A 15519-nucleotide genomic window follows, 5' to 3' on the forward strand; every position below is an offset into this window, starting at 1 on the left:
AAAAGCTTGTCTATAACTGGTACACTATACCTCATGTACTACCTGCACATAGATACCATTGTCTTGGAAGAAGTTAGATACATGTTAAACTTAATAAAAAAAAAACAGATGTCTGTAAAAACAAAGGGTTCATCAATACAGTAATAGCGAACATTTTAATAGTGCTTGCTATAAAGTGACCATAGTCTAAGCTAGATATAGATATAGATTTGTCTGTATAATTAATTCTTATAAGTTGGATAGTACTATTTTTTGCATTTTACAAATAAGGAAACTGAGGCACAGAGAGCTTGAGAAACTTGCCCAAGTTCATACAGCCAGTGAGCAACAAGGTTGGGATTTAAACTGAGGCAGCCAGAATTTGTGCTCTGAACTGCTGCCTTAACCCCTGGTTATGCCCTAATATCTGAAATTTGGAAACAGATGTTCCACTGTGAACTCCAAGAGTGTGACAGAGGCTTGTCCCCCAGTATGCATTCTGCCCTTCTTCCAGAATAACAGAATTTGAGGTCAGGCACGTGGCCATAGAGAATTAGCACCCCAGATGTGGCCTCGGGACTAGTCCTGGCCAATGGAGGGCAAGCCGAATTGATGACCACGCCTCCAGTTCATGGTCTCACCTTCCTCTTTCCTGCCACCCCCAGGCTGAAATGGGGAGGATGGTGAGCCACCGTGGGCCATGTAGACATGGGCTAAACTCCAGGGAAGCCAGAGTAACAGGAGAGAAGGAGACCGGCCTCATGCTGGCTTTGTGGAGAATATATTCCAGCTCAACCTTTTTGTGAGACAGAATAAACCTTCATCTTGCTTAAGCTACCCTTATTTGGGGTCTCCGTTACATGCAGCCAAACCTATATCCTAATACTTAGCAGAGACCCATAGCTTTCTTGCAAATTTGGAAGTGCAGCCTAGTATTTGAAGAATTTGTCTAACAGGCTTATGTGGAGGCAATCTAAACTTAAAGCTATCCTTATACAGTATAATAATAATAATAATAATAGTAATAATAATAATGGTACTTACTATGTGCCAGGCACTTTTCTAAGCACTCTTCACATTTTAACTCATTTATTCCTCCTTAGGAGAAAGATACTATATTTGTCCCATTTTACAAATGAAGAAGCGGAGCCACAGGGAATGTAAGAAGTTCTTCCCAAAGCACACATGTGTAAATGGCAGCGACTTCATGTGTGATCTCTTTGAAACTTAAACCTAAACAGAAGTTTAATAATGAATGGAGATAACCCTCCTCTGACATTACAGGGAGGTGGAGGGGAAATAGGATTTACTTTCTTCAAACTCGGTTTCCATAGGGCAGTTTCCAGAGTACACACTAGGTAAAGAGCACCCTTGGTGCATTTGGCCTGTTCCTCTGGCTTCCTTGGGGTGTTATCCTTGACCGTGTGGTCAGGTAGCTCACCCCTGCTCTGCATTCCACCCAGGGGGCAGCTGGAAAGAGAATGGAGCAGCCACGAGCTGAGGACAGTCTGTTTATGCCCAATGCTCAAGCGGTTCTGAAGAATTCTAAAGAATATTTGTTGAATGAGGATTAAACAATATTCAGTTCTCAGAACAGGCCTTTGATAGAGGATTATTGTTCACGTCTTAAAGACGTGAAGAGGACAAATGATGTGCTTAAGATCATGTAATACTCAAGTGACACAGACTGGTTTGGAGACCAGATCTTCCCACCCTGTCTCGTGTTTGATTGGTGTTCTCACCCAAGCAGATTTTTTTTTTAACATCTTTATTGGAGTATAATTGCTTTACAATGGTGTGTTAGTTTCTGCTTTATAACAAAGTGAATCAGCTATACATATACATATATCCCCATATCTCCTCCCTCAGCACAGGCAGATCAGCTCGGTGCTTTGTGACCCAAGCAGATTTAAACTTTGGGCACATCCGTGTTTTCCATTAGGCTCCCCAGCTCTGTTACCTTTCATGATGATCAGGGCCTTCATACTTCCTTTGTCTACCGCTAGTCAAAGACTGATCTCAAATCCTTTATTTATATTAACTTATGATAACTTAAATACTTAAGGATTCAGGAGGATTTTATGTTTTAGTAGAATTCAAATGCTTGCCTGAAATCATTAAGTTCCAGAAACATAATTTTCAATATCCCTGGGTAAAATCTTTTGGAGATTCTGATTTGGGGACTTTTGGCCCAAGAAATCTTACGACCTAAGATTAGAAAAAGTAAACCACTGAAAGTCATAGACCCTCAAGGTTCTGCTCCTCCTTCAACTTGCTATGTGACCTGGTCTAATCATAGAGATTGTTCTGGGCCTTGATTACTCCCCTAATAGAGAGGGTGGACTTGGTGATCCTGGCAACTCACATCCTCTATAGGGTGCCTCTCTTTCCTCACCGTACACTGGCCAACTCTGAACATGGAGCTGTAAAGTCCCTTTTTGTATGACTATCAGCCCTTGGAGAATGTCACCATGTGTCTAGCTTCTCCAAAGGGAACCCCTGCCACTGCTTTCTCTTATCCTGAACCAGGAACAAGTTATTAATCCACGCCCTACCCCGCCAATGGGCCATACGTCCACAAGAGCTGTTGTTGGTGCCTTCTAATAGGCTGGAATATGTCTGTCCCCACCCAGCTTGCTGCATCCCTTAAACCTGCTCCAATCAGTCTGCCATCTCCACCTCTTCATGGAAGTTGCTCAAGTCAAAGTACTAATGACTTCCATGGTGCTAAATCCAGGCCACTACTCAGTCTTCATCTAACTTGTTTATCAGGAGCATTTGACACATATAATGACTCACTTCTCATTCACCTATTCTCTTCACTTGGGTCTTAGGACAACAGAATCAAATGGTTCTCCTGCTACCTTCCTAGAGACATCTTTTCAAGGTCTCTCTGTGAGATCTTTTGCCGTTTCCTGAACTCAACATGTTGGGGCAACTTCCCCATGCCAGGACTCAGTTCTAGGTGCTCTCTACACGGTTCTACTCTGTCTCAAAGCTTTAAATACCATCTATAGGCTGTTAACTGTTAAATTTCTAGTTCCATCTCAGAGCTCTTTTTCAAACTGCTGACTCCTACGAGCAATGCTTACTTGACATCTCCACTCAGAAATCCAACAGGCATCTCAGACTTAGCATGTCCAGTAGCTTACTCTTGATTCCATCACTAATCCTGCACTTCCTGTATTCTTTCCCATCTTTGTAAATGGTACCTTCATCCTTCCAGTAGCTTAAGCCAGAAATCTTGGAGTCCCATTGAGTCCTTGCTTTTTCTCACACCGCATTTCAGTGTATCATCCAGTCCTGTCTGATCTACTTTCTAGATGTGTCCTTGGTCTGCCCTCCTCTCACCGTCTTCATTGCCTCTGGACTTCGGCCGTAGCTGCCTTCTACTCAGTCTCCCTGCTTCTATTCTTCTTTGAATCTAAATGCTACACCGCATGCAGAGCAATCCTTATAAAACTTTTGCCAATTCATGGCACTTCTCTGATATAACTCTCCTCTGACTTGCTACAGTGCACTCAGAATAACATGCTAACTTCTGATGTTGTGGCTCCTGACCCATCTTTCGTCCTTCTATTCCGCTCTCTCCCTGCATCGCCCTGCTCCAGCCACATTGGCCTCTTTGCCCTTCTCAACACCTCACATGCCTCCCCCCACCCTTGGGTTCTCCTGCTTTTCCTTTTTCAGGAACACTTTCCCCAGCTACCTCACCATTTGTTCCATCATCCCAAACCAGCCTCTGCTCAGAGGTGACCTCCCCAGAGAGGCCTTCCTGGGCCATCTTATATAAAAGAGTGCCTTTCATCACTCTCCAGCCCCTCTATCTGCTCTATTTTTCTTCTAAATACTTCTCACCCCCTACATGTTACGTATCAGCTTATTCATTTATGGTCTGTCACACCTCACTAGATGTAAGCTTTAGGAGAGCTGGAACTGGATTTTCTGTTTACTATTGTTTCCCAGCATCTGGAACAACGCTTGACACGTAGAATTTGCTCTATAAATACTTATCGAAAGAGAGCTGGGCTCTTTCCCTTTTCTCTCAAAGTCGGCTCTCACATACAGCTTATATGCAGACTCAAAACATATACACAACACCATTGTTCTCACATACCCTCTGATGTACACTTGCTCTTTATCACTCTCTTATTTACACACCTACAAGGTTTCCACAAAGTCCCCTGTATGTGACTCCGCCTAACACCAGAAACCTAAGACCAGCTCACAGGGTCTACTGACATAGAAGATGGTCAAAATAAAATTTGAAATCTGTGTGGAGAATGCAATAAAGCATACAGAAAATTGTAACAAGTCTTCATAAGGACTTTAAGGCCATACAGTAGGCTCTGGTAGCTACCCGTGTATGCACACTCAGATTCATATATACACTCTCACACCCCCATATGCACATTCACACACATTTACTATCACACAGATATACAAACACAGACATGTACCTACTCACTTGATCATACCCACTGAAAACTCATACACCTATGAGCTTTTCCCCACAGAAACCTACGTGCTGCACACACACGCCTATACACCAAACTTTGCCTTGTGTACACATCATCATGCTAACATACTCAAGCACACTCAGAGCTTAAAGAGATACACTCACATGCTGCCTCTCCATCTCCACATACTGACACACAAAAACGACTCACAAACTCTTGCCAGCTTATTATCCACACGCATAATCACAGAAATACCTAGTCTAGCACTCTTAGACACTCCAGCCTATATTTACACCACATTTACTAGAACACTCAAGTCCATTTGTGGGTACACACACACACACACACACACATACTTTAAGGACTAATCTAAAATGCCACATCCTGTTGTTATGGCAACAGAAGCCCTCCAACTGCCTGGGAAAGTACAACGACACATGGAGACAGAAGCCCAGAAGCAACTCTATGGAGGGTGGGCCATGTGATTATGAAAATGGTACTCAGAATGGAGGTCCTTCCTTCCTACTTCTTGGAGAACATCAATGGTGTCAGATGAGATCTCCCCACACTTCCTGTGGGATACTTAAAATATACATTTATTTGAGTTTACACCTCCTTTCTCCCAGGCTCATAGGCTGTGGTCTCTTTTCTGGGTGTGGACATTCTCCACCAGTGCTGTTGACCTCATGCTTTCCCACCTCAACCCAGACACTGTATTTCCAGACTCTCTCTCCCTCTTGGCTGTTTCCTTTCAGATGAGGAAAGTACTCAAATGTCTTCTGTAGTAAGAAAACCCTCCCTCAACCATTTATTTCCCTCCAGTTGCTTCCCTCTTTCATCTTCAGAGCCAAGCTCCTCAAAGGAATTCTAAAAAAAAAAGAGTGGATAAATGTATATGTATAACTAATTCATTTTGCTGTACACCTGAAACTAACACAACATTGTAAATCAACTATACTCCAATAAAAATTTTTTAAAAATAAAAATAGCAGATATAGTTTTTAAAAAAAAAATAATTTTCTCCACTTGCTGTCTCCACTTCTTTACTTATCACCATTCAGTCGTTGCCACCAAGATCCTCCTTATCTATTGACTGGCATTGCCCCCCAGCAAAGTCACCATTGGCCACTCTGTTGATAAATGCAATGGATACTTTGGCATCCTCAGTGACGTTGACTTGGCTTCCTTCTGTCGCGATTCTCTTTTGATCTCTGATCATACTTCCTTCAGCGGCTTTTGCAGCCTTGTATTTCTCTTCTTACCCCTTATATCTTCTTACTTCCCCAGAGTCCTGTCCTGGATCCTATCTTTTCCCCTCTATTCAGTCTGCATACACTTGAAATCATCTACTCTCACAGGTTCAACTACTGCCCAGAGCTGTTCTTTGTATTTCAGACCCATGTATTAAAACTTTGCTAAGAACCTCCACCCAGATATGTCTCAAGCACCTGAAATTGTACTGAACTTAGTATATCTCCCCTAATCCTGCTCTTCTAATCCATACTCTCTATATCCTTGTACGACACTACTATGTGCTTATCCTCCCAAAGCCAAGAACCTGGCCATCATCTTAGACTATCTCTCACTCTTCTGGACCCAGTTAGTTAACAAGTCCTTGAGATTCCATATATTTTCCATCTCTCAAAATTTTTATTGTTCTCAAGTATTTTTCATTGCCTCCTTTCCCATCCAAAAAATCCAGAAGCATGTTATCTCCCACCCACCTATTCAAATTATCTTGTACCTAACCTTCCTGGTCTTGGTACTTGTCATCTTTAAACTCTTCAGTACTTTCTTTAGCCCACAGGGTAAATTTTGTATCCAAACAAAAACTCTTGCCTCGCTTTTTGTTCTGCTGTCCCCTCCCCTTTGTACCTCCTTAGTTTTGGCCAGATGGGTATTTCTGAATTCCTCTGATAATTCCAGTCTGTTCAAGCCTCCAAGACTTAAGTCATGCTGCCTGGAATGCCCTTGCTCTCTGTTCCCTCCATGGCTTCACCCGACGGGTAGTTGGTCATCTGTTCATCTTTAAAGACTCAACAGTCTCTGCCTCCTTGATGCCTTTACTGACCATTTTCACCCCTTTCTCCTTTGCTCCCCTACTTGATCCTGGACAGACTTCTATCACTGCAGCTATAATATTGAGTACCATTAGGGTAAGTCTGTCTCCATGTTGGATACCATTAGTGTAGGTCTATCTCCTTATTGAGTACCATTAGTGTAGGTCTGTCTCCTTACCAGACTGAAGGTTAAGGAAGGCACCTGGACACCTTGGACAGCACCCTATTGCATGTATCTGCGCTCAGTCAATTGTGTGTTAACAACCTACTTGGTGCTGTTATAGATGAAGTACTAAGTACACAAAGGCTATGGGAGCACCAAAGAGGGAGTAACTAACACTGACCTCTGTGATGTAGCCAAAGCAGTGTTGCTGATTCTCAAGCTATGGACTGAATCCAGCAGAAACACATTTTGGTAGACACATACAGTGTTTGTAAGAAAACTAGAGAAGTTCCTAATTTACTGCAGGCCTACTACTCCCTTTAATTACATCTAATGCCTTCACATATTTTTGTTACCTGTCTGGTTCCTGAATGCTTTTAAGTTCATGGCCCCTAATTTAGACAGAGACAAGATTTGGGGCATAGAAAGAACAGAAAAGGGCCCCCCCTATTATATAGTGGTTAAAAGAGGAGATATTTTGGAATCAAATGGACTGTGTTTGAATCACTCACTTACCAGCTACATTACATTAGACAATTTAATTCACCCTTCTGGGCCTTGGTCTTCTTCCGTTGTCAACACAGAGATATTAAAGGTGCCTAAATCACTGCATTGATATGAGGACTAAATAAGTAAATGCATTTAAAGCACTAGAACAGGGCACTCAATTAATGTTAGCTATTATTTGTTATTATTCATTGGGCAGAGGAAATCACAGGGACAAAGGCCTCAGAGTTTGAAAGCACATTGCATGCTTGGGGAAAATTAAGAAACTAAATGAAGATGGAGTATGAGATGAATGGGTGGGAAGAGTTAGAGATAAGACCTCATAGTTTGTTTTGCTAATACTAAGCCAAAGGCAGAAAGCAAAATAGGCACTCAATATATCTTAGTAGGGAGAGTGGATGATTGAATGAATGGATAAATGTTCCCAAGGCTCTCGTTGACTGGAGAGTCTGGTTACCATGTGGCCTGGATAAGAATTAAAGGGATTCATTCATGGTTCATATTTTGAATTCCTCTTGTGTGCCAGGCACTGTACTAGGTACTTGTAAGATATCATTGAACGAAACAAGGAGCTCTGCCCTCCTGGACCTTACATTCTAGCAGGGTAAGACAGGAAATAAATAGTATGAACAACAATTAAGTAAATTTGTAATATATTGGAATGCAGTGAATGCTGTACATCTTCGCTGCTGTGGGGATTAGACTGGGTGGCAAAGGTAGTGGCAGGGATCCTCTTTGGATGCTATGGGTTGGTCCAGGAGAGGATAATGGTAGTAACTGTATTGCAGGGGAAGAAGGATCAGGTGGGCCAAGGGGTTGGAGTTGGGGAGGCAGGCAGCCTTATTAAATAGGGTGGCTGGTGTAGGCTGCTTTGAGAAAGGATATTTGAGCAAAGATGTGAAGTAGGTAAAGAGTTAGCTAAGTGCGTAAATGTGGCAAGAGCACCCTAGGCAGAGAGAAATGCTAATGCAAAGGTCCTGGGGCAGGAGCATGTTGTGTGTGTTTGAGAAGCAATAACGAGGCCTGAGGGGCTGGAGTGGAGTGAGGGAGGGGAGAATAGCAGGAGGACAAAGAGGTGAGAGGAACTGGACCATGGAAGGCCCAGAGCGTCATCATAAGGACCGTGTCTGTCACTCTGGAGAAATAAGGAGTCATTGTAGGGTCTTGAGCCAAGGAGTGGCGTGGTCTAACTTCTTTTTTTAAAAGGATCCCTCAACTTTTGCATAGAAATTGGGACTGTGTGTGGCAAGAGTAAAAGCAGAGTCTTACTAGGAGGCAGGTGAGAGATGAAGGTGGTACAGAATGAGAACATTCCTTAGGGCTTGGGAGCTCAGGAAGAAAATAAAGTTGAAGTGACCACTAATTTGTGACAGTGAATGGGTCCAACTGATGTAGCAAATTCAACTGGGTCTCCGGTCTACACAGGTCTGATCCTTTGCTTTGCCTGCGTCTCTTCTCTAATGACCCCAACTCTCCAACCACTTATCAGTTTACAAAAAATAATAATGATATCCGTCACAATAGCAACAACACTGATCTGATAGCACCTAATATTTATGTAGCGTCTCGTATGAGCTAAGCATGGTTCGAAGTGCATTACTTATATTAAACATTTAAAAGTATGAGTTGGGTTCTATTCTTACCCTACTTACAGAGGCGGACGAGGAGGCACAGACAGGCTAGTGAATTGCCCACAGTCACACAAGTAATAAATGGCAGAGCCAAGTTTGATTCTAGGCTGTACAACTCCAAGACCCATACCCTTTGCCCCTATTCTGTGCTATTGCCCAAGTCATAAAAATGTAAATTCAAGGACTTTTGCCTGCTATTCATTCTTTATTCTATAAATATTTTTTTTAATTCCTTGCTGTCACCAGCTCCTGTAAAGTGAATCAGGCATAGGAGTAGGCAATTAAGGGTTTGGGGATGATTTTTGAAGAGGCCACTTACATGAATTCATTAGTGTCTATCTTTAGATTTTTGTATCCTCAGTTTCTAATTGTGCAAATATTTTATGAGTTTTTTTCCAATATTATTTAAGCTATCTTTGTATTTTCTTTCTCTTAAGAGATATACACAGTTTTTAGGACATGGAAGTCCGACTGAATTATTACTGTTCTTCTTCTTGTTGTTATTATAAAAAAGAATTAATTTTGCTTTGTACTTCTACAAACAAGAATGTCTTGGTATTTTCTTGGATTTCTGTAGGGAAAAATTTTATTACAAATTTCGAACCAAAACACCTCAGAGAACCCTAAGGACCCTACTACCATTTAGTTACTCATTTCTTGTGAAAATTGCAGTCTTTAACTTTTTAATATAATTATTAAAGACATGGAAAAGTGCTTAGAGTACCTCTAATGGGTTAAATTAATAACACTAATTTAATCTTATAAATTCCAGTTTTTATCTACTCCTAATTTGTTTATTCAGTCATAACATGTGTCTATACAGTGCCATAATCTGGATGTTTTCAATAAAAATGGATTTTCTGAATTTAGAGTTGACATTCATCAGTTTTGAAGTATTTATAAAGAAATGGTGAGTGAGAGGGTTGGTGGCCATGGTGATGGAGTGTGTGTGCCTATGTGTGTGTGTGTGTGTGTGTATCAGGATTTTTCAACCTCAGCACTATCGACATTTGGGGCTGGATAATTCTTTGCTGGGGAGGGAGGACTGTCCTGTGCATTGTAGGATATTTAGCAGCATTCCTGGCCAATACTCACTAGATGCTAGTACCACCCCTCTCAGTTGTGACAACCAAATACTATGTCTTGTGACTACATTTTTCTGACTCTTGTATCCAGGGATGGAATTTTCATTAGGCAGTCAATAATTATTTATTTATTGGACGAATAAATTAATTAACTAATAATGGCAGATCTTGGTTCTGGCACTGCCTGTGAGTTTGTACCATTTCCTTATGCTCTTCGAGATTCACTTTTGTCATTATAAAAATAAATACCTCATCATGTTAAGAATAAATGTAAAAAAAAAAATTGTCAATAGCACAAAAATAAATCCTCTAACCAGAAAAAAAAAAAAAAAGAATAAATGTAATAATTTGTGTTAAGTTTCTTGTACATAGTAGGAGCTCAATATATATAAGCAGATGGAGGCCACCTCTTCTAAACCTAATCTCATCCCCTCTCAACCAACGTCACCATTTTATTGATCCTGGTCTAACTCAGGGAGTGGGAGACAACCTCAAATTCTCCCTAATCGCACTTGAAGGATGAGATTCTGATAACGAATGAAAGACGATTTTGTCATAATGGGGTTTCATTTTCATATTGCTAGGTTTGAAAGCAATTTTAAAGGAAAAAAAAAAAATCATGTGTCCTAAATGGTTAATGGTCCTCAGCAAGCAATCTGTCCAGCATGAGAAAGATTTCTTTTGCAATTTGACAGCTGATCTATAATCAGATTCTGCTTGACTGCTCCCCTGGGCCCCTCCCCATAGCTCTCCAAGGGGCTCAGTGAACACCCTGTGGAAGAAAAAAGCCCAAACCTTTTATTACATGCATTTCCGATTTCCCAGAAGTTTCTCAACAGAGGAGGACTTGCAGATGCCTGCCAGATGTTGCTTTATCTTGTGGGAGAGAAGTGCCTTCTCCAAGTGTTTTGAGGTTTATGCTTGGTAAAATGATAGAGCTGGCATATTATTTCCTTTCTTGTTATCCTTTATTCATTCAATAAACATTAATTTAGCAACTACTATCTCAGGGGCTGTGATTGCAGTGACAAACAACATAGTTTCTACCACGAAAACTCCCAATTCAATAAGGGATATAGAACAAATAAGCAGACTACTGTGGTAAAGATTGGTTGCTGCTCTGAAAGGAAGGGCACAGGTGATGCAGGAACCCAGAGGATGGGCACTGACAGCATTCTGTGCTGGGCTTCCTGAAAGAGGTGTCGGGAAGGATAACCACTAATTAGACAGGTAGGGGAGTAAAAGGTATTTTAGGCAGAAGGAACTGCATCTGAGAAGAGGTAAAGTAGCCTAGCATGCAAAAGAAATAGCAAATTATTCAGGAGAGGAGTTTTATGTGCCAGTCAGAGGGGATTAGTAAATGAGGACAAAGAGGTAGACAGGATCCAGATCATGAAAATCTTAGATGTCATATTTAGGAGATTAAGCTCATTTTAAGGCTATGGGGACCATAGAAAGTTTTAAGCAAGGATGCATTCCAGTCCAAAAAGACTGGACAAGGAATCAAGCCTACCAGTTAGGTCTAGAATTGAGTGCAGTGGCAGCTTGCTGATTAACAGACAAACTCCTACCCAGGATCCCCATCTCCTTGGTTACCTTGCAGCCAGGTGTAGCCACGTGACAGAGCCCTAGCCAAAGAGATACAAACCCAAATCATGGAAGGAGCTCTAGAAAAGCATTTAAAAGGGACAGAGCTTAGATTCTTTGTCTTTTTTCTCTTCTTCCACCATGGATGTTGGACATGAAATCCTAAGTTACAGCATCCATCTCGAAACCATGAGACAACAAGCAGATGCTGAAAGACAAGAGATCCCAGAGACATCACCTGGACATTCTTGAATTGTTGACCCTACACCAGCATCCATTTACTCTAGATTTTCCTGGTTGTGAGAAAAATTAACTTTTCCGAGTGTGAGCAATGTTTAACTAAGGAATTCCTGTTTGATACAAATGCCTTTGATACCCACCAGCTAAATCTCAGCCCCCAGCATGATTCTCTGTTTTTCTCACCTACCACAAAAGACATGAATCCTCTCCTTAGCTCCTCACTAGAAGTCCTGTGGCTTGTTGATCATCTTCAGGATGGACAACCATCTTTCTTCTGGCTCTGGTTTTGGAAGGCTCTCTTCCTTCCACCCACCCTCCTTCCTTTTCTTTCTTCCTTCCTCCCATTTATATTTTCTTTTGCAATATTTCTTTTGCAATATTTTTTTAAAATTTCAATTGTTTCAAAACCTCAAAAGTTCTCTCTCCTGATATTGTCTCTCACCATTGTTTTAAAATTAGAACTTCTGTTAATTAAAAGTCAATATTTTAAAAAGTAAAAAGGCAAGGCACAGAGTGAGGATAAACAAATGGATGATAGATAGATAGATAGATAGATTGATAGAAATAAAGAACTTGTATTCTAAGTATATAAAGAACTCTTACACAGTGCTAAGAAAAAGATAAATAGCATAATTTTTAAATGGGCAAGATATTTTAAAAGGCACTTTACAAAAGAGGGTGTACAAATGATTATTAAACCTATGAATGAAAAGATACACAATCTCATTAGTAAAGGTTTTCCTCATTTATTCTTTTTTAGAATTTGAATTCATTTATAAGTGAACGAAAACATACATTCTTTCTTTATTATGGAATTCTTCAACAGCATTTATTTTATGTAAAACAACTCAGAAGTATTTATTAATTATTATAATCAGTTTTTATTCTTTAAAAAATAAATTCGAAGGGTAGCATACACACAGAAAAGTGTACATATCATAAATTGAGTGAATTTGCACATTGTGAATACACCTTGTAATTCCACCCAGACTAAACAATAAAACATCACCAGTACCCAAGAAACCTGCCTGTACCACAACCTCTGACAACTCACCCCCAATCAAGGCAACTGTGGTTTCACTTATATATCCATAGATTAGGTTTGCCCTTTTTTATTTTAGTTAAATGGAATTGTTCAGAATATACTCTATCATCTATCACCTATCTACCTATCCTTACTCTGTGCCGTGCCTTTTTACTTTTTTTTTAATGCTGTCTAATTAACAGAAGTTTTAATTTTAACTGGATCAAATTATCCAATTTTTTCCTTTAACATTAGTCTCTTTGTATCTACTTTGACAAAACTCCGCCTATCTCAATGTCACGAATATATCTCTTATGTTATCTTCTAGATTCTTTATTGTTTTCTCTTTCACATTTAGATTTGCTATCCATTTATTGATTTTTAAATGATTAAAATTTTATTCAATAAAATAAATTTACTCAATTGCGAATTATTCAGTTCAATTCAATTGTAATTTATTCAATTATAACTTATTGAATTGAATTTTATTCACTTATCATTTTTGTCAAGTTTTTATTTAAACAGCTTTGATGTAGTATAATTTACATATGATAAAATGAATGTATTTAAAGTGTACATTTTCATAAGCTTTGACCTATGTGTATACCAATGAAACTATCACAGAAATCAAGGTAATAAACATAGATTATCTCCAAAAGTTTATTAATGCCCTTTGTCATCCCTCCCTCCTTCACCTCGCCACCTTACACCCTCCCCCAGGCAACCACTGATCTTCTTTCTGCCCTACACATTAGTATGCATTTTCCAGAGGTTTATATAAATGAAATCAACTCTATGTACCTCATTTTGTCTGTCTTGTTTTTAACTCTCATCGTTATTTTTAAATTTATTCATGTTGTTGCATGTATAAATAATTCAGTCTTTGTTTTTAAGTAGTAGTCATTTGTATAGATAAACAGCAATTTGTTTATCCATTTACCTGTTGATGGACATTTGGGTTGTTTCCAGTTTGAGACTTTTACAGATAAAGCTGCTATGAACATTAGTGTATAAGTCTTCATATGGACATACGCTTTCATTTATATTGGGTAAATGCCCAGAAATGGTATGCCCTAGTTACCTTCCTTAACGGAAGTTATATGTATAGATTTTTAGAAACCGCTAAACTTTATTCCAAAGTGGTTATGCCATTTTACATTGACACCAGTAGTGCATGATATTTGGAGTTGCTCCATATCCTTACCATTACTTGGTATGGTCAGTCTTCTTAATTATAGACATTCTAATACATAGATAGTGGCATCTTATTATGTGTATCTTAATTTGTATTTCCTTTATGACCACTGATACGCACTATTTTATGTGCTTATTTGCCATCCATATATTTTTGATAGAATGTCTACTAAGTCATTTGCTCATTTATTGAGCTCTTCTATTATTATTAATGAGTACTGAGTTCTTTATGTGTTACAATTACAAGTCTCTTATTAGATATGTAATTTGCTAATATTTACTTCCAGTCATTTGTCTTTCCATTGTTCTAAAAAGTATCTTTTGAAGAGCAAAACTTCTTAATTTTAATAAAATTCAATTTTTCAATATTTTATTTTGTGGATCATGATTTTGGTTTGTATCTAAGAAATCTTTTCCTCACCCAAGATCACAAATAATCTTTTCTATGTTTTCTTCCAGAAATGTTACCATTTTAGGTTTTACATTTAGGTCTATGATTCTCTTAGAGTTAATTTTATATGATGCAAAGCATAAATATAAGCTCAGATATAGATGATGGATGATAGATTGATCAACCATTGCTCTTGCAATGAAAAAATATAGTTGTACATAGTATATAGTTGAAAAAAACTATATACTCTATCCACTGAAATGTTTTTGCACCTTTGTCAAAAATTAATTGACCATGTAAGTGTGGGTATAGTTGTGAAAAATCTACATTGGTCCATTGATCTATTTGTCTATCTTTACACCAGCATCTATCTTGATTTATGTAGCCTTAGAATAAATCTTGGAATCAAATAGTTTAAATCTTTTGTACTTTTTCAACTGGTTTTGGTTATTTTTAGTTCTTTGTATCTCTTTATGAATGTTAGAATCAGCTACAAAAAAAATTGGGGACAATTTTTATTGGGATTGTGTTGCATCTACAGATCAATTTGGGGAAAAAACTAACATCTTTTTGAGTTATTGGGCTTTTCAATCTATGACACATCTCTTCATTTATTTAGGCCCTCTTTTGCAAGGTTTTATAGTCTTCCATGCACGTGGATTTATCCCTTTGCTAGGTTTATCCCTAAGTACTTTTGATGTCATTAAAATGGTATTGTTTCTATAATTTCACTTTTTGATTGTTTATTGTTAGTATATAGGAACACCTTGATTTTGTGTATTGGTGTTGTATCCTGCAACATTGCTAGATTCACGTATTTTTTCTGGTAGTTTTGTATAGTCTGTGTGATTTTTTTAATGTAGATGATCATGTCATCATTGAATTCAGGCTGCTTTACTTCTTTCTCTTTGGGATTCCTTTTATTTCCTTTTCTCGCCTTCTTACACTGACTAGAATTTTCAATTCAATGTTGAGTGTAAGTGTTGAGAGTGGACAGCTTTATCTTGTTTTTGATCTTAGTGGGAAATCATTTAGTCTTTCAGTATTAAACGTTCCTTGTATGTTTCCAATAGGTACTCATTGTTGGGTTAAGGAAATTCCTTTTTATTCCTAGTTCACTGGGAGTTTTTTTTTTTTTTAATCAAGAATGGATATTGAATTTTACAATGCTTTTTCTTCTTTTTTTTTAAATGATCAT

At 38.8% G+C, this 15519-nt stretch overlaps 2 long non-coding RNA genes across 2 annotated transcripts in view; both read left to right on the forward strand.

Annotated features, from left to right (window-relative positions):
- LOC309608652 overlaps positions 1-15519 on the forward strand; it is a 228033-nt gene that overhangs the window by 51898 nt on the left and 160616 nt on the right. The gene's annotated exons all lie outside the window — the stretch shown is intronic.
- The window catches only part of LOC309608651, a 118220-nt gene continuing 104429 nt past the window's right edge, over positions 1729-15519 (forward strand). The window contains exon 1 of the long non-coding RNA XR_014233037.1: positions 1729-5320. This is a non-coding gene — a long non-coding RNA (uncharacterized lncRNA). The remainder of the gene's footprint in view (positions 5321-15519) is intronic.

This window comes from Balaenoptera borealis (genome assembly GCF_965194805.1).
Source record: "Balaenoptera borealis genome assembly, chromosome: 13".
In the NCBI taxonomy this organism is placed as follows: Eukaryota; Metazoa; Chordata; class Mammalia; order Artiodactyla; family Balaenopteridae; genus Balaenoptera; species Balaenoptera borealis.